At 48.3% G+C, this 18,879-nt stretch overlaps 1 protein-coding gene across 7 annotated transcripts in view; it reads right to left on the reverse strand.

The window, feature by feature from the left end:
* ZNF410 (zinc finger protein 410) overlaps positions 1 to 18,879 on the reverse strand; it is a 1,181,063-nt gene that overhangs the window by 1,007,253 nt on the left and 154,931 nt on the right. The window lies entirely within an intron of this gene.

An 18,879-nucleotide genomic window follows, 5' to 3' on the forward strand; every position in this document is an offset into this window, starting at 1 on the left:
AGTCTTTAATAGAATTAATACTCCCTGCGCAGAAAGCAGGGGTAATCTACATTGTTAATTGAAGAGTTGTGGTCACAAGTCATCGTTGCTGTGAGTAGATGTTGGGGGTTCGTCCTTGGCCCCATGCGTGCCCGCAAGCCCCCACCCTGAAAGGACCACACAGCTCACACGTCCTTTCAGTTCGGGCTTCCCGGTCGCTCTGCGGCGGCCGGGAACGCCCTGTTTATTTATGCAGCAAGCGGCTGCGTGCAACGTCACGCCGCCACGTGCGCGTCCCACACGGGGCAGCGCCACACTCCTCCTTTTTCGGGAGGACACAAAACTGCTTTTATTACTAAACACTACAAACCACACAACACAATAACAGCAACATCTTACGCCCACGCCCCTTTAATGTCAGCCACCCGGGTCCCCTTATTCGGGCAGACTGTCCACATGTCCCAGCACGTATTCGCTGAGGTAAGCGGGTTTACCTCGCCCAGCACTCTGGGGGTACCTCCCGCTTACCTCCGGCACGGGAAGTCCTTCTGCAGCAGTTCCCCGGACAGGGGAATGCGGTGTGCCCAAGGGAACTCCGGCGTCCTCCGGCACCTCCGCCACATCCGGGTCCAGTGGTGGTTCAGTTCGTGGATCACCCATCTTCTTAAAGAAACTGACGTTTCGGGTGACGGCAGATCTTCCATCCGAGGCCGTCACCATGGACCCCTTTACGGCTACCACGTCCAATGGCTCCGGCTCATAGGGGAGCGAGAGCTTCCCATGGGGGTGTCGGTTGCGAATGAGCACCTCGTCTCCCGGTTCCAGCCGCTGGGGGCGAAGACCCCTTTGCAAGTTCTCCTGGTCAATCCTGACCCGCCTGTCGGCCTCAACCTGCTGGTTGTCAATTACTCCCGGCTCCTTCTCCCGGACCTCGGGCAGTAGGCCCGGGGACATCGCCTGAACAGAGCCTCCGCCGGGGCTACCCCCGTGGAGGTATGTGGGGTGGTGAGGTGCACCCGCAGGAATTGGTATAGGGCTCGTTGGAGTGGCTGCCCTTGTCCCTGGGCAATCCTGAAGGTCTTATTGAGTGTCCGCATCAGTCTTTCAGCGTCACCATTAGCTCGGGGCCACAGCGGGGATATCTTCCTGTGCTGAATCCCACAGCTCTCCATGAACTCCGAGAACCGCTCACTTTGGAATGGCGACCCATTGTCCGAGCACAGAGTGATGGGGAAACCATGGGCCGCAAACACCTTCTCCGCGGCCACAACCACGTGCTCGAAGGCCACCGACTCCACAAACTCCACCTCCGGGTATCTTGAGTACTCATCAACGATTACGAGAAAATGGGTGCCTACGGACGTCGACCCAAAGTCCGCATGGACGACCTCCCAGGGCCGGGTCCCCCGGGGCATCGCCTCAATGGCCAGCTCTCGTTGCACGGGAGAAGCCGCCAGGCACCACACACAAGCCACAACAAAGTCATCCACCCTTCTCTCCAGTTCCGGGAACCAGACCTTCAGCCGCAGTCTCGCCTTGGTCTTGGCGGCGCCCTGATGTCCATGGTGGGCCAAGGTGATTACCTCCGTTATCTTGGATTGGGGGACCACTATGCGATCACCTCGGAGCAGGAGACCCGATTCCGAGAAGGACAGCTCGTCCTTGACCTTCCACAATTGCTCGAGCCCTGTCCTGGCCTCCTGGGTCCGCCCCGCCAGAGCCTCCAAGATGGACTTCCAGGAGCCGTGCTGCATTGAGTGCTTTAGGATCTGGAAGCACTTATCCTCGGCCGCGGCAGCCTCCAGCTCCGACAGGGGCATTGCGTTCGGCGTGGCCCCCTCCACCACCATTCGAACATGGTCGTCGGCCTCCTCCGCACAGGTGTCGTACTCCTCTCCCCCGCGCACTCCAGGATGCCGGGAGAGGTAGTCCGCTGCGTTATTGGCCCCTGGCCGATACACCAGGGTAACTCCATACTCGAGCAAGGCAGACATCCACCTCTCAATCCTAGCCGGGGGCTTCGAGGATGACCCAGCCAGAATGGGAAGCAATGGCTTGTGGTCTGTTACCACGGTCACTGGACGCCCCAAGACATAGAGTCGAAAATGTCTGCAGCCCCAGAGGACCGCCAGTGGCTCCCGCTCGATCTGGGAGTATCGTTGCTCTGTTCCCGAGAGCGCCTTGCTGGCGTATGCCACTGGGCGGATGCTCCCGTCCCGGTCCACCCGAGTCAGTACAGCCCCCAGGCCGAACGAACTAGTGTCTACAATGATCTCGGACGCCAGCGCCGGGTCGAAAAATGCCATGGTGTCCTCTGCTGTTAAGGCGCTCTTAATGTCCGCAAAGGCTGACTGCTCAAGTGGGCCCCACTGCCAGATCGACTCCTCCTTCGTCAACGCCCTGACCGGCTCGGACCTTGAAGCGAGATTTTGAATGAAGCGCCCACAGTATGTCACCATACCAAGGAAGCTCCTCACGTCGGACACCGACTCGGGGGGCTGCGCCTTCTTAATGTCCTGGACCTTCCTCGGATCGGGTGACACCCCTCCTCCTTGAACAGGAACCCGAAGAATTCGATGGAGGGGCACAGGAACTCACATTTATCCATAGGAAGGGTGAGGCACAGTGACTGCAGCCTCTCAAAAGTCTTTCCAAGCCTCCTCAGAAGGTCCACCTCTGTCCTAGCGAACACCAAAATATCATCGCTGATATTAAGGACACCCTCCAGATCTGCTAGGGCGCCCCGTATAATGTTCTGAAATACTTCTGCAGCGATGACACCCCAAAACTCAACCTCTTGTACCTGTATAGCCCACGGTGGTGGTAAACGTTATGTACCGGGACTCGGGTGGAGGACAACCTGATGATATCCTGCTCGAAGGTCCAACTTGGAGAAGAAACGGGCCCCTTGTACTTCAGCGATAATGTCATCGATGGTAGGGGTGAAATGCCGCTCCCTCTTAATGGCCTTGTTGGGCAGCCTCATGTCCACACAAATCCGGACAGAGTCAGGTTGTTTAGGTTTTCTAGCTACCACAATAGGGGACACCCAGGGCGTCGGGCCCTCGACCTTCTCGATAATGTCCAGACTCACCAGGTTGTCTAACTCCTTGACCACCTGCTCCCTCAGATGGAACGGTACCCTGCGGTGCTTCAGGGCAATGGGCTGTACGGAGTAATCAATGTGCAGCCTGACCGGGTCACCGGTCATCTTTCCAATGCCGTTGAAGAGGGCAGCGTACTTATCAAGGAGGTCATTGATGTCTTCCAAGTACACCGAGTACGCAAAACTGACAATTCCGAGAGCCTCGGCAGCAGCACAGCTTAGGAGAGTGTTGTTACTCACAGGGGTCACATAGAACCGAGCCCTGATCCGGGAGCCCTCATGCTCCACACTTGCCACGAAGGCACCGTCCAGCGGTATTGGTTGTAGTCCTCCAAAAGCGAATATGCGGGCTCTCGGCGTAGCCAAGTCCGGGGGCGGGTCAAGGACGTCATAGTGTCCCCTAGCCATTACATTGACCGAAGCCCCCGTGTCCACCAGCACCGGGACCGGAGAGTGGTTAGCCTCCACCACACACCTCGGCTGCCTCCTGCTCTTCCCCTTCAGGACTTCCACACTCGAAACAAAGAAGATGTTCTCTTCCTCTTCCTCATCTGCCTCGTCCACCTGGGCCTCCTCTTCGCCTTGCTCTACCTGGGCCACATTTGGTGGTCGGCTCTGGCGCAGAGTCCACGTCCGGGCCGGACCTCTCGGTACCATCACGGGCAGGGCCGCCTTGCACACTCTAGAGAAGTGGTCAGGCAGGCCGCACCTGCCACATGTTCTTCCCGCTGCCGGGCACTCCGTCGGGTGGGGAGGGTCATAGCCACACTTCTGGCACGACTCCCCTGATCTACCTGCTCTGTCCCAGGGTCCTCCGCCAGGCCTTCTCAATCCTCTGCCGCCTCGCCACACAGCACACACCTCCTCCAACTTTATTGAGCGGGACCCCGCCTCCATCTTGCTTGCGCAAACCTCTGCCACCTCATGACATCGGCCCAGTTCCAATATGCGGGGCAGAGTGATGCCCGGCTCTATCAGGACCTGCCTCCTGAGCTTGCCGGAGGAACACGCCTGAATCAGCATCGTGCGCATCATGTCCTCCGCGTCCCCCCATGCACAACCCAGGGAGAGGCGGCGCAGGCGACCATAAAAGGTGTCCAGTGTCTCATCGTCCTTTTGTTTGGCCGACAGCATAACAAATCTCTCATAGTCCACGTTGGCAAGGGGCAGAAAGTGCGCAAGGAGCACCGCCTTGGCCGCATCATAGGATTGGTCCACCGGAGTAAGCGACTGAAAAATTTCCTGGACCGCAGGCCCCGCCGAGTACAGCATAGTGGCCACCATGCTGTCATCGTCCGTCACCTGAGCAGCCCTGAAATACATGTCCAGGCGGCCAACCCACCTCCGCCACCGGGGCCCCATGCTGGAAGGTGGGCCCGATGCATCAAATTCGGGGATGGGCTGCAGGGCAGCCAGGGCTCATGCCTGAGCCATGACGGGGAGTCCTTGCTGAGCACCTGGCTGTGCCACCGGCAGCAGCTGGGGTACAGGAGCCTGAACACCTACTTGCTGGGGCAGCTGTAGAGCCGCCGCTGGTTGTTGAACTGGAAGCACTGGGGGCTGCAAAGCCTGCTGATGTTGTGCCGCTTGGCCACCGTCCTGAGGAAGCTGTGCAGCTACAGCGGCCTCACCCTCCTGATCATCAATGTCACTCATGGGCTTGAGCGCACAGGCACCCCCACCGAGTGTCCTGAGGGCCGCAACTCAACCACCCACCACCACCATGCAGACAAAGCCTTCCCCCCTCTTCCAGGCACAGCAACAGTCCAACCTGGGGGAGAGGCGGTGGTGACTTGTACCTCGGTCACCTGGGACAGCTTCCAGCCACAAAACCCATGGAGGAGAAGAAGACACCCACTGCAGCCATCCTTGTGATGATGAAGGGGACAAAGAAGAAGCCACAGCGTCCTGATGATGAAGGGGACAAAGAAAACGCTGTGTTTCCACCTTGCCGTAGTCCACAGGGGTGTGGATGTTGCAAAAATTAAGCTACAACTGTGGAGTGGACTAGACAGACCCTGCCATGGTAGTCCTTCCCCTAGCTTTCACTCGACGTAGGAGTCCCAAAACTGGAGTAAAATTCACAAACCAGGCATGGGCGTGCAGGTTAGTCTGCCTGCAAGCAGAATATCAAAATATTAGACCTGGATCACCTTCACCCTCCAAACCGGAGCCTGATGAAGTTCCACGGCCTCAGAGACAAAATGGCCGCCAGCCGCGTGTACGATCCGCAGCCACGGCGTGAAACAAAACATCCAAACGTTCCGTTTCAAGGAAAAATTCCGGAATGCCTTCACCGCCGGGCCCGGAAATCCGTTAGCACTCGTCGCCACTGTTGGGGGTTCGTCATTGGCCCCATGCGTGCCCGCAAGCCCCCACCCTGAAAGGACCACAAAGCTCACACGTCCTTTCAGTTCGGGCTTCCCGGTCGCTCTGCGGCGGCCGGGAATGCCCCGTTTATTTATGCAGCACGCGGCGGCGTGCAACGTCACGCCGTCGCGTGCGCGTCCCACACGGGGCAGCGCCACAGTAGAGTAGTTTCATTTAACAACAAAAAATATTCTGCAGCGTGTGATACCTGGAATCCTACCAAATAACAGCAATACAGGCATATTAAGTAGCAAATGCCATTAGTTTATACTTAGCGTGAAGTTTCAACTCATCCCATACTATGTAGAGGAGGCATGCTTGCATACAAGACAGGAGAATGTTAGAGAGTTCACGCCTAAAGAATTATCAATTTCCCATACAGGAAGTGCCTTTTTCTGGAAAGTGTGGTAAATGCACCTGAAAATAAAATACTACCAATTTAGCGCTTGTTTGCAGGCAGTGTGGCGTACCAGAAGGAGGACTCGGAACAGAAGATATGTTTTTACTACAGAAGTTTTTTTTATTAAAGAAAACGCCTTACTGACCCTACTGGGTAGCACCGTACCTACTAAACTAAGGGTGCTAGTCAAGATTCGTCAAAATAACAAAGGTTGTCCTCTGTCCAAATCCAACCCTCTAAATTGAGCCTACCACTTAGAAAAACTACTCATAAGGGAAAACGAGCAATGTAGGTTGCCCCCAATGTTCTTTATTTTGCCAGCTAATGTCATTAAGGACACGTTCGATGTACTGACCCCCTGGATTACTAAAATTATGTGCTCCTCATTTTCAACCTCTTGTGTTCCCGCTAACGTGAAAAAAGCATCAAACACACCTTTGCTAAAATAAAAGGAAACACTGGATCCTGCAGTGGGGGGCAATTACCACCCTAAAACAAATGTGCCATTCCTATTAAAGATTCTGGATTGGATAGCCTATACCCAGTTCCAGGAGTTTGACTCAAATAACATACTGGGTGTCCGTCAATCAGGATTTCAGGCCAAGCATGGTACTGAGATTGCTCTTCTTGATCTGAAGGCTAACATCTCAGGAATTGTTGTGAATGGCCATACTGTCCTCTTAATGTAACTGGACCTCTCTGCAGCCTTTGACTTAGTTGATCATACCTTGCTAGTCAATACACTTGTTGAGATAGCAAATTGTTCAAGCAGCACCTTAGATAGAGTCCTTCTTGTGTCAGCGTTCCGTTAGGGTCTTTGTGGGTGATTTTGTGGCCTGCCCCGTCTCATTGCTGTGTAGGGTCCCACAGGGCTCCTGTCTTTCGGCAACACTTTACAACATCTATAATCACCCCCTATTTGATCTCCTGGACAGCCATGGTGTTAGCTACACAAATAATGCAGACGACACCTAAATACTTCTTTAACTATCGGATAATTTTGTCCAGGACTCAAACCATTAAATTGGATATATTTGTTGCTTCATTAATGGATGGTTGTAAATTCACTAGCCTTGAATATTAACAAAACTGAACTGGATTGTGGGATCTGGCCTCTCGGTTAAAAAATCTGGAAACTTAGGGGGATCAGGGGTTTGTGTGTGGGGGATGGAGAAATTAAGGTATTAGATTATGCGGATGATGTAGTAGTTATTTTGAGTAATCCTGCAGAGGGGGGTCAACTGTTGAAAGATGTTTTTGAAGAAGGGGGAAGTTATCGAGTTTCCGGTAAGGAACTCGCCAAGGCAGGAGCAGTTGTTAGGCTAGAATTTTAGATGGGAGAATGTAAGCGTAAAATACAGGTATTCACATTGTTCACAACATAAAAAAGATAGTCAATTATAATGTAGATAGAATCATAGAGGTCATCCAAAAAGACATTAGGAAATGGGGGTGTTTCATACTGACCATATGGGCTAAAATGAATGCAATTAAAATGCTTTTATTACCAAAAGTCCTGCATATTATTCAGTTGTTGCCCTTATACTTTACAAAGAAAGTACTTTGGATAGATAGATTATTCCAGGACTTTTTATGGGGGAGGGGAAAAGAGCCAAAATTCCATGATACATTATGGTCCGCAACATTAAAGATGGAGGTTTTGGGTACCCAGTCCTTAAAAATTATAGTAACGGTTTTTCATTGAAAAAAGTGTCTAGCTATACTATTGGGGATCCAAGCCAGATGCCTTGGTGGGTTCAGATTGAAATTGATATGTTTTTGCCGTATGACATGAAGTGTCTGTATTCATTTGGAACATTATCTGGGAAGGTGCAGAGTTTAAAAACAGTTTTGGCTACAAAAGACACATTGGTGTCACTGATATTGGGAAGTGGGCAAGGATTATTTATTTATGAAGAGGCCTTACTTTGGCATACTCCTTGTCTACAGATTAATAATAGAACATTGAATTGGAAAAGTTGGTTTAGTAGAGGTATTATAAAGGTTAGTGATGTTTGGAGCAACGAAGGGTGGTTCGACTAGTGAAGAAAATTGGACTGCAAAATAGAGTTACGAAGGTACAATTAATTGGTAGTTTTAATATCTGAAAGGAGTCAGATGATGGATGCATCACTCTCACAGGAACCTGAAGTCCTCAAAATATTAGCATGTGGATCACGAAAGGTGTCAAATATTCTGAAAGCTATGCAAACAGATGTACAGTGGTTGAACTCATGGGATAAACTGAGGTTGCATTGGATGGATGAGCTGGGTAGAGAACTGACACAAGATGAATAGGAAGGGGTCTGGAGAGTTCCGGTTAAAGCTAAAGCGGATTTACAACTAAGTTGCACTCATCAGAGAATATTGAGTAGAAGCTATTGGACCCCGGCCCGTATGTATGCTTTAGGAATGGTGGATGGTGATAGTTGTTGGGGTTGTGGGAAAGAGAGGGGTAGTTTACTTCATATGTTGTGGAGTTGTGAAAGAGTGACATTTCTGGAGAGAAGTTGTTGATAGGATTGATCAGGTTTTGGACATCACCTACCCACGAAATCCGTTAACAATTATTCTGAAATTACCAAGGAATGGTTACAAATATGCTTGGGTAACCGTGTTGGATTGCCAAGGTTTTGTTAGTAGCTGCTAAACAAATATTAAAGGTCTGGGAGACAAGAAACCTACAGTAGAGCATTGGATTTTAGAAGTGCAAATTCTATCTAAATATGAGAAGACTATGTTTTATAAGAAACGCAAAGGAGCATTTTATGATGAACAATGGCGGAATTTCAATGCCCTTTATGGGTAAACCACTTCTATCGAAATTGTGTAATAGAATGGATTTGCATCACGTCTAATGCATACGCTATGTGGGGGGGGGCGAGTGATTGTGTGTTATGTTCTTTTATTTTGTGTTGTCCGTTATGTTTGGGAATGTCAGGCCACTGCTCATGGCTACGTTATAAAATGTGTTGGGGTTAATATGTATTTCTAGGTTACTGTTTATTGTATTCTTGGATTCAGGTTTATGTTATGATCTAGATGATAGTCTGCTGACCTAGTAGCATTTGCTTTGTACTTGATGTTTCTTTCTTGTTGTAAATAAGAAATAAAGTTATTTAAAAAAAAAGAATCTGGAAACTTGCTATAGCCAGTTCATGCTTTACCATCTCAGTAGCGCCCTTTGTAAAAACTTTAGGAGTATATATGGATTCCCAGCTATCTATGAAAAAATACACAGCCCATCTGTGGTCTTCTCATGCCTACGTAATTAAAATACTGAGACAGATGAGACCTTACTTAACTGATGAAAATAGATCCCTTATGGGCCGTGCCTTAATTAACTCCAGGCTGGATTATTTTAACAGTCTGAGGCTGGTACCTCTCTTGCACACCTTCAAAAATTGCAGACCATTCAAAACTGGGCAGTTGGAGCCATTCAGGGCTTCGATAAGCAGGACCATATTACCGCGACCAGACTGGCACTTCGTTGGTTGCCAGTTAAGCAAAGAATTGCTCACAAAATTCTTACGCTGACTCAAATGCCGGCATGATAACGCACCTCAGTATCTTTCTGACCGTCTTCACACTGAGCAAGAGGTTCTTTCAGTCTATTGACGAGAGTAAGACCTTCCATCCGCATTTTAAATTGCAGACCTTTGGGGCAGAATGTTTGATGTCTGTGCTCCTTGTGCCTGGAGCACTTTCCCGGCTACCCTGTGCACTTTTCCTTGTTTCAGCTGTTTCAAGAGAGCGGTTAAAATGTATGTGTTTAACAAGAAGGATTAAGAAGTGCTTTCTGATCTTGCCCATCTTTTCTCTTGATTGATGTATGCTCTGAGGCCTATGGACTGTAGAGTGGTATAAGCATTAAATAATAAGAATAATAATCTCCCAGTTGTCCCAGGAACCCCTCCTGATTTGAGTGTTCACAAAGATTTTATAGGAGGCAGGTCTACTGCAGGTAGATTTTATAGGAGGCAGGTCCCTCTTGTCAAAGTTCCAAATAAAGAAAAGGTTTTTCCTCAGGTATACAACAACTTCAAGTTCCAACAAAAGTAAATTCTCCCAGTGGCCGTAGATGAAGGGATATCTCCTTAATCCTCCACAAACTACGTGGGTCTCTCCTAACCAGATTCCAGTCTTGCTAGATTATTGTTTCCCCTTGGGATGCTTCGTTTCTTGCTTTATATTGCCCTCTTGGCTGCCTTATTTGGCTTGTTCCCAAGTTCTAACTTGATTGACAGGGGTATGGATATCCCCTCTTAGTAGATCCTCCTCCACCAAGTACATGTGTCTCTCCCCACACGATTCCAGTCTTGCCCGATAGTGGTTTCCCAAGGGGATGACTCTTTACTTGCTTTACAGGGCCCTCCCGGCTCCCTTGATGGTCTTGTTCCCAATTTCACAATGGATTCATAGGGGTACAGGTATCCCTTCCTAATAGGTCGCTCTCATAGTTTTGGTGTGCTGCTCTGAGTCATTTGGCTGATTTCAAGACTTGGGTTTGTAGGGCCAATTTAGCCACTTCTAGTGTTAATGTCCGTCTCCCTCTCTAGACCACATCGTCCCTCGTAGGGATCTAGATTCTTCGTTCGCTCTCCAGTTATCACAGTTTGGTCAGTGTGCATCCGCATACTTTCTTCATAGCAGATCCTGATCCCGCGAGGTGGCTTCAAATCGGCGTGCTGGTGTTCTCCCGCTCCTGGGCGTCCTCTCCGGAAGACAAGGGAGGAGTGATTCTTCACCCGCCGCTGTGTTGCCTTCTCTCTGGTTCTGCACACAGCAAGCAGAGGATTCGTTCCTCTCTTGTTCGCTAGGTCAGGTGTTGTTTCCTGGGCTCCAGGCCCACCGTGACTTCTGCGTGGTCACACCTTCCGCTCTGGGCTGGCTCCGCTCGACCTCGCCGACTCAGTACAGCCCTGTGCCTCATCGGCCACATCCCTCATTCGCTCTGGTTTCTTTCCCAGCTTCTCTCCGGGTCTCCACCCGGACCTCTTTGCGGGTCCTTCTCCGTGCCACAGCTGGCTCTGTTCTTGTAATTGTTTATTTATACAGCGCTTATACACAGGTAGAGTGCTTCAAAGCGATTCACTGCAGGAAGGGAACAAGGTAATGCTGTAATCATTCTTAGGCCTTGAAGTTTCCGAATGATCTAAACAGATCTGCAGCACTGTGCTCTGCCTCCCAAAGACATTGGTACATCAGAGGCTCACCTGTGCGTAACGCTTCTCCTCCTCCATTCAAGGGGGAAAATCCTTTTATCGTTGACATTAGATACCAAAAGGGTGTGTTTAACTGTGAAGCCCCTTGAATGGCCAGCATTGCCTTGACCCAACTGTTACAATGCACTTTCTACAGTATTTTATTTCCAGATACAACAGTCATATACACTTCTGGTATTCTCATATATGTTGACAATATCAAAGTTGTAGGGAGTTCATTACTGCAATGGGAGTACCTGTCCCCTGGTGGGGAGTCACTCCCAGCAAGATCCCACTTTCTTAAACTCCTAGGGAGTGTTTTGCTTAGTGTGTGGGAAACCAAAGGGTGTCTCACCTACTAGTCTCCGGGGATCTCTCTCGCAGGTGGCCAGGGCACAGCAATCGACTTTGGATCCAGACCCAGGGGTGGACCAGTGAGGGAGGATCACCTGTAAGGGGGTCTTCGGGGAGTGGGGGTGAGGCGACTAATGGCGTGACGCGGTATTCCCACTTTCCCGTACCCATGACCTCTCCTATTTCATAGGATTCTCCAATGTCCCAACCCTCCACCCCCCTTTTCTACACAAACACTGGGCCAAGGAAGAGGGTGACAGAGTAACAAAGCTAACCTTTATACATCCCATTGTACATGTCCCGCTAATCGGGTCAGGCACTTCGCTTTAATCATATATATCTGATACCCATTAGCTCTTCCCATATGGATAAAAGGTGGAATATAGAGACACACTGAGCAAGGTGGAACACGAGAATACGCAGAATTTCCAAGCCAAAGGCAAACCTACTGGAGCAGAGCAACGGATCGAGGGACAAGAACCAAGGATAAAGGAACCCAGGAGTTCCCTGCAGGAGGTTGTTGCCTCCAAAGAATAATAAGAGATATGTGAAGGCCAAATTCCAGACAAGAAGACTGCATTGTGTTTCAAAAGGCACCTTCAACCCTCTCGGGTGAACAACAGAGTTGGGGAGACGAGGCCAAGCCTGTGGTATTATCCTTGACTCGTGAATTTAAGACAAAAGACAAGAAAGGAATGCACACAGCCGGTGAGTTGGCGAGCAACATGAAAGACTGATGTGTGTTAAGGGAAGTCTGAAGTTGCAAAAGTATATTGCACAATTGAAGGCTGCACGCGTGTGGATGAGACGCAAAGAAAGGCAGACCTGTGGTGAACTTTAAAATAGCCGATAACTGTGAAGCCAGAAATGCAGAGTAGTGGAGTGGTCAAGCGACTGGAAGTTGCCCACTCGAAAGTCTCTGCGAAAGGTGAAATGTTTTATTATAAAGCAGCAAAGTAAATTAACTTTAAAGAGCGTGATGATCAAGATTGACCTCGGCAAAAGGGGAAGTAAAGAGTGAATATTGAACTCTTGTGTTCATGAGATTGAACTACATAGACAAAGAAACACTGAGCAAATAAAGTGCGATTTGAAGGGAGCGTCAAAGTGGTCCAATGGAGGTCTATAGTAAAAGCCTTGCACATTCAAAAGTATTCAACTTCAGAAAAAAGGTCTGAGCCCGATTCAGAATCCGCCAAGAAGATGGGATGCTGCCAGGCTGATGAAAACCAGAGTCCAGGTAAGGTTGCAGCCGCTGCAGGTTCCCGCGAGGTAAGTTAGCTGGGTCAGGCGGCAGTGAGCGTCACATTGCACGGAGGTGCAAAGTAACACGAATCGCTTGTCTGAGGAATAGGTGGGTTTATATAGTCTAGTTCTTGGCCACGCCCATTGGTTCTGGCCTGCCTGCCACACCCTGCCCCACCTAGATACTACACATGCCTTTCAGTCTTCACCCCCTGCCTCTCTTGGATTCTGCACGTGCCTTCCAGTTTGTAAATAGACACGCCCGAACAGTGCGCAAGTGGAGATTTCCAGTGAATATAAATAAAGCACTCCTGCATTAAATAAATGTTTTCAGCCTGTATTCATAGCGCCAGGACATAGTCCAGCTGGGCCCCCTGTGTCTAAATGTCCCAAAGGGACTAGAATGAGATATGTTACCCCTTGTCACCATCACCAGATGGCATGGTTTTTGCGTTATTGGGCCTGTGGCCATGACAGGGTGAAAGCTGAGGCAATCAGATGGAGGGTACACATGGTTTTAACAGAGACATGAAATATCAGATGTTGGCGCCAGTACTGGAGCAAAGAGTCAAAGCACCACTGGGTTGACCACCCGAAATACATAGTAAGGACCTATGAAATGAGGTAGTAATTGTTAGCAACTTGGAGGCTTAAGATGATTCTTGGTGGATGTGAAGAATTATTGAATGACGTCACTTCTCCCCAAGAGGGAAACCTTCCCTGTAAGGCTAGGGTGGTGCGGCAGCTAACCAATACTCCCCCTAAGGGTGGTAACATGCGGGAGAACCTTAAAGGGGAGGATTTCCCCTCTTGGCGATGGAGACGTTCATTGTATGGTTCCCTTCCCTGACCCACTTCCATCTGAAACCCCAAGCTCCCCATCTCAGTCTTATAACACTCTTCATAGTGGCAACATGTTATATTATAACACTGTGGACTCGTACTGAGACGAGGAGGCATGAAGATCAATCACTTGAAAGTGATAAAGGACTCTGATAGTCCGCCGGGGAGGAACTGGCAAGATTGTATAAAAAGAGACAATGGATTTAAGTGTCAAGTCCAGCCGGGAACAGCAGCAGGAGTGGAGCACATAGCAGGTGGTAGTTACACACTGTGAGGACAGGCTGCAGAACAGAGGACGCTGGGATCAAGCTGAGAGAGTCCTGAAGGGGATTAGCAGGAACAGACCGACTATAAAACAAGAGAGGAGAAACTGTGGCTTGACCTTGACAAAATGGACCGTTCGATCCAACAACTACGCCGAAACCATGTAGAGACGAGTACCACAGAGCCATCGTGGAACAGCAGAAACAGAACAGAGAAACCACAGCAGCCGCCAAAACACGGACCCTAGACCCAGGAAGAACCGGTGACGTGCCGCAGCCAAGACGAAGGTAAAGGGAGGCCGGTGGAGCAAAAGGCTTCTAGTGAAAGAAACTGTGAATCGGGAGTAATCTCCTTCATCCCAGTGGCAGAGATAAAGCTACTGGTGAAAGAAACTGCAACCTATGCATCAGGAATAATAATGCATCAGGAATAATCACCCTCAGCCCAGTGGCGGAGACAGCACTCCTAGTGAAAGAGACTAATCTGTGCATTGAAAGTGATCTCCTTTGCCCCAGTGGTGGCAATAAAGCCACTGGTGGAAGGGACTCTAATCTCGACATCGGGGGTGGTCTCCCTCATCACTGTAGAAGAGAAGAAAATACTGACGAAAAGAATTGTGCAGTGTCGGTCAAAAGTAAACTCCCTCATTCCAATATCATCAAGAGAGGTACTGTTAAAAGTTGGGAATCATTTGTAGATCATCAGAGAACCAAAGTGAAGATCTTAGGACCATTACCAAGGGTGCAAAAGGAGAAAAAAATTAACACCCATTGGGGGAACTGTGGCAGGAGATACAACGCCTGATAAAAAAAGTGTCTGTTGGTCATACCAAGGAACTATTTATACCAGGAGAAGGCAGACGTTCTCCTGGTTGGCAAATCTGGCTTATAGAGTAATAGACAAACTAAAACTTTGGAAATCCTTGTTGGAACTGAGCTAGGGAGCCAGAAGGGAGTCATTCTCCTGGTATCCCAATTTGTAGTGTTTAGTGTTAAAAGGTTAAAACCTTTTGTTAACCAGGAGGAGGGAGTCATCCTCCTGAATAATATTTAGTTATTTTCTGTTAATAGTGATAGGGCTAGGTTAGGAGTTTGGACGAAGGACAGTTGTATTAGTTCAACAGACATTCGGGCTAGACTGACCCGAGATTATTGTTTATTAGGTAGGGGAATCCCTCTAGAGTTTGGGATAGTTAGGTTTTCTTTTATTATAAATAAATCTCACTTTGAATCATGCCCCCTCTGTGTCTGACTCCCGCTTCTGGCGCCTTGTCACATAACCACACCCGATCCCCCACCTGAAAAGTGGGCCTAGGTTGGAGATGAGGGTCTGCTTGCGCCTTCATGCCATCCTGTGTGGTGCACAGATGTGGCTGGACTGACGCCCAAACCGGTTGCATCTCCTTACGACAATCATTTGGGCCCAGAGTAGAGGTGGGATGTAATGCTTCTTCGGGTGGTGTGCATGGGCATTGGCCATACAAGGCAAAAAAACAGAGACACCCCTCTACTGGCATGCAATGAATTGTTACATGCAAATTCTGCACAAAACACTGAAAAAACCCAGTGGAATTGCAGTCAGAGATAACATAGAAACTGATCAAGGGACTGATCAGACATTTCTGTGAGTCTGTTTGTGGGTGGTTAGCATAGGAAAACCCTGTACAGAAAGACGAGAGAAGTGGAGGCTTTTGAAAAAACATAACATGAGTTGAGAGGCAAAGTCAGACAATGAAGGATGGAAGACCGAATGGACAAAATGTGTGTTGAAAAAACATATCCATCAGAACAGGTAAAGAGAGAAGCCCCCTACAAGGTATGAATTTAGTCATTTTGGTGAGTGTCCAATATTACCCAAATGGGGTCAATGCCCTGATTATCAGGAAACTTCCTTAAGCTATTTATTCATATAATAAGCTAGATTTTATAAGGGATCAGCATTCGTTGTAAGAGTCCTACTGGATTCCCATTGCTATTCTTTCCCTCTGTGCATTCTGAAAAGGCCAACAAATAACCAGGGACCGTCTTCCAGGCCGCCAACACGATCGTCGTAGTCGTTTACATTTTTCTCTAGACCCTGGGATGACGACTGATCTGAGAATCAAGCCTTGGCTGTAAAGGTCTGTCGCTCAATCTCAGTGGGAACGTAGAGCAGATCCTGTACATAGAAGACCGTTAAATTAGGAATGCGTGCACTTCCTCTTTTTCTTGGGGATGGTTTTTTAGCCAAAATTAGATCTCCGCCAGCATCGAAGAAGAAAGAGTACAGGTACAAGCAAAGTTGGAGGCTGGAAGTATAGTTTCGGACTCCTTGCGAACATTGTCTGTTTCCGGTTTACGGGATAACGCATCTGCTTTGCCATGCCGCGAAGCAGGGTGATAAGTTAACACAAAATAAAACAAAGTGGAGAACGTATGCCATAGCGCTTGTCAAGTGGTGAAACACTGTAGCATGGATAAAGCCTGCAGATTCCAAGGTTTGGAGTTCACAGTCACTAGATGAACAGCTCCTAGCAAATAAGGCCACCATTCTTTGAAGGCTGCTTTAATAGCAAGGTGGTAACATTCTGCAGAGGTACATTTTCTAAAGAAGGCGGCAACTGGGTGGTGCTGGTGCACTTCTAAGATAAAACCGCTCCTATATCCACTGCAGAGGCATCGACTTCCACTATGAACAGCAGTGGGGGGAGGGGGAATCATGGCATTGAAGCACTGGAGCAGTTGTGAATGTCTGTTTTGTGGTATCAAAAGCGTCTTGTGCCCATTCTGCCCAAAAACAGGGGACTGAAGGGCATGGGGTGCGCGTTAATGCTGCCACAATAGTGGAAAAGGCACACAGAAATCTTGGATAAAAATGTGAAAAGCCCAAGATTGGAGGGCTTTCAGGTTTGGTGGTCTATGCCAGTCCAGAATTGAGCATACTTGACATTGATACAATGGATGGAAAACTAGACATTTGCCTTAAAAACAAGGAATAGAGATTTGTTCTAGGTTTGACTACCTAGTATCACTCCATAGTGTGGAGCTGCTATCAAATCGAAGGGAAGTTCTTTTTAATGCACTTGTGAAGTGCTCAACAGCAGGGGCACTGTCTGCTTTACTACTGGTTCTAGCTTTAGCTGCTGAACGGTACCATTCAACAGTTCAAATTGGTTCGGGATAGGCCATCACAACCACCAGAATGCCCATTTCCTTGAACCACATTTTTATTTTAATTTTAATTTATTAATTTGTAATATGCCAGAGCCCGCAGGGATCAGGGCGCAGAGAAGATAAGACAAAAGAAAAAAGAGGAGATAAGAGGAAAGAGACAACGGTCATCCAGCATTAATTACATGAAAATGATGGTTTTCAGCCTTTTTCTAAAGCTCAACAAATTGTTTTCATCATGCAAACATTTTTGAAGTTTGTTCCATAATGAGGCAGTCTGGACGGCACAGAACCTCCCCATACCTCTAGCTCGTTTACTCCTAAGAACCGACAGACAAACACCGTTGCTTGATTTAGTGGTTCTCACCGGATGATAAGCCTTCATACAGTCTTTCAAGTAATGAGGGGCTTGACCGTATAGGCATTTGTGGACTATTTTCATAGCCTTGAAGCGGTTTCGCGCTTCCACCAGGAGCCTATACAGGCTCCTTCTATGGGAGGAAATGGGTTCATGCCTGCGTACGTTTTTAACAATACGTACAGCGTCATTTAGTAGCACCTGCAAACGCTTTCAGCTGTTTTTACTGACCTCAGTCATCAAGGCATTGCAATAGTCAATCCTTAGCATTATTAATGCACAGACAAGTGTATCACAATTAGCTTCTGAGACATAGGGTTTGACTAGTCTCAAGAGCCTAAGATGCATTGGGCTTTGTTTATAACATTTCCAATGTGAGCATCTGAGCTCAAAGACGATTCAAAAGTAACATCCAATGTCTTGACCTTGCCAACTACCTTTATAAGGTGTTTTTCAATGGTAAACCCAACATACTGACTGTCGAGTTTTGCTCTGGCCTGGGACGAGCCAAAAAGCATAAGCTTGGTCTTCATAGCATTCAGGCACATCACATTGTTAGCCATCCAGTTCTGTATTGTAGCGTAAACGTCATTAATCCTCACAACATCTTCTGTATACTTGCCGCCCAGCTCGAAGATGAGCTGTGTCTCATCAGCGTAATTAGTAACATGCACGCCCAGCCTATCCAAGAGATCACAAAGAGGGCGGCAGTAGACATTAAAGAGGGGCCAGGGGGGGATAAACAAGCACCCTGCGACACACCACATTTCAGTGGCTCGTCAAGCAAGCAGGCGTTACCCCAAACAATCCTAGACATTCATCCAGACAAAAATGATTTGATGCTGGCTACTGCCTCGGAGTAACTGCCAGCATTTGTCAAACTACGTAGCAATTTATCATGATCGACTAGGTCGAAAGCTGCTGACATATCTAACATCAGCAGCCCCACCTTGCCATAATCCATAATCTGGAGCATTTCAGTTTGCATATTCAGTAAGGTACTCCCTGAGCCATAGCAAGCTCTGAAACCCGACTGCCTTGGGTGTAAAGCTCCAGATACTTCTAAATAGTCCTGTAATTCGGATGTAGCTACCGTATGTAAAGTTTTTAACAGGAAAGGGGCATTAGAAATAAGTCTGCAGTTACAGTGAAACTTTTGGTTCAAACCTGGTTTCTTTAACAAAGGGGTCATAGAGACCTTCTTCAAAGCCTCGGGAACGCAGCTTTCCATGAAGCTTGCATTGGCGAGGCATACAAGAAAGGAGAGGGATAATTCTCTGTTAGAAAGAAAGATCTTTGAGGGAAGGACTTCCCCCACACAGGTGGTAGGTCTCAATTGTTTCTTAATATTAGCCACAGTCTCTTCCGAAATGCAATTAAAGCTAAAAGCCGATTTATCCCATTGACCCGACTTCTTATTGGTCGTAAAAAGCGCTATATGCCCCATTCTACCTAGGTTGTCCATAATATGAGATTCTGCTATAGCTATTTTTTAGCCAAAGCCTTTTGGATTGCTTCACAGTCCAATTGGAGGGAGTGAACCGATGCAGCATCACCTAGGGTTTTTCAGTGTCTCGAAGGATCTGAAAAGGTTTCTTACAGTCATT

Source organism: Ambystoma mexicanum, chromosome 14 (genome assembly GCF_040938575.1).
Source record: "Ambystoma mexicanum isolate Mex_15411 chromosome 14, UKY_AmexF1_1, whole genome shotgun sequence".
NCBI lineage: Eukaryota > Metazoa > Chordata > Amphibia > Caudata > Ambystomatidae > Ambystoma > Ambystoma mexicanum.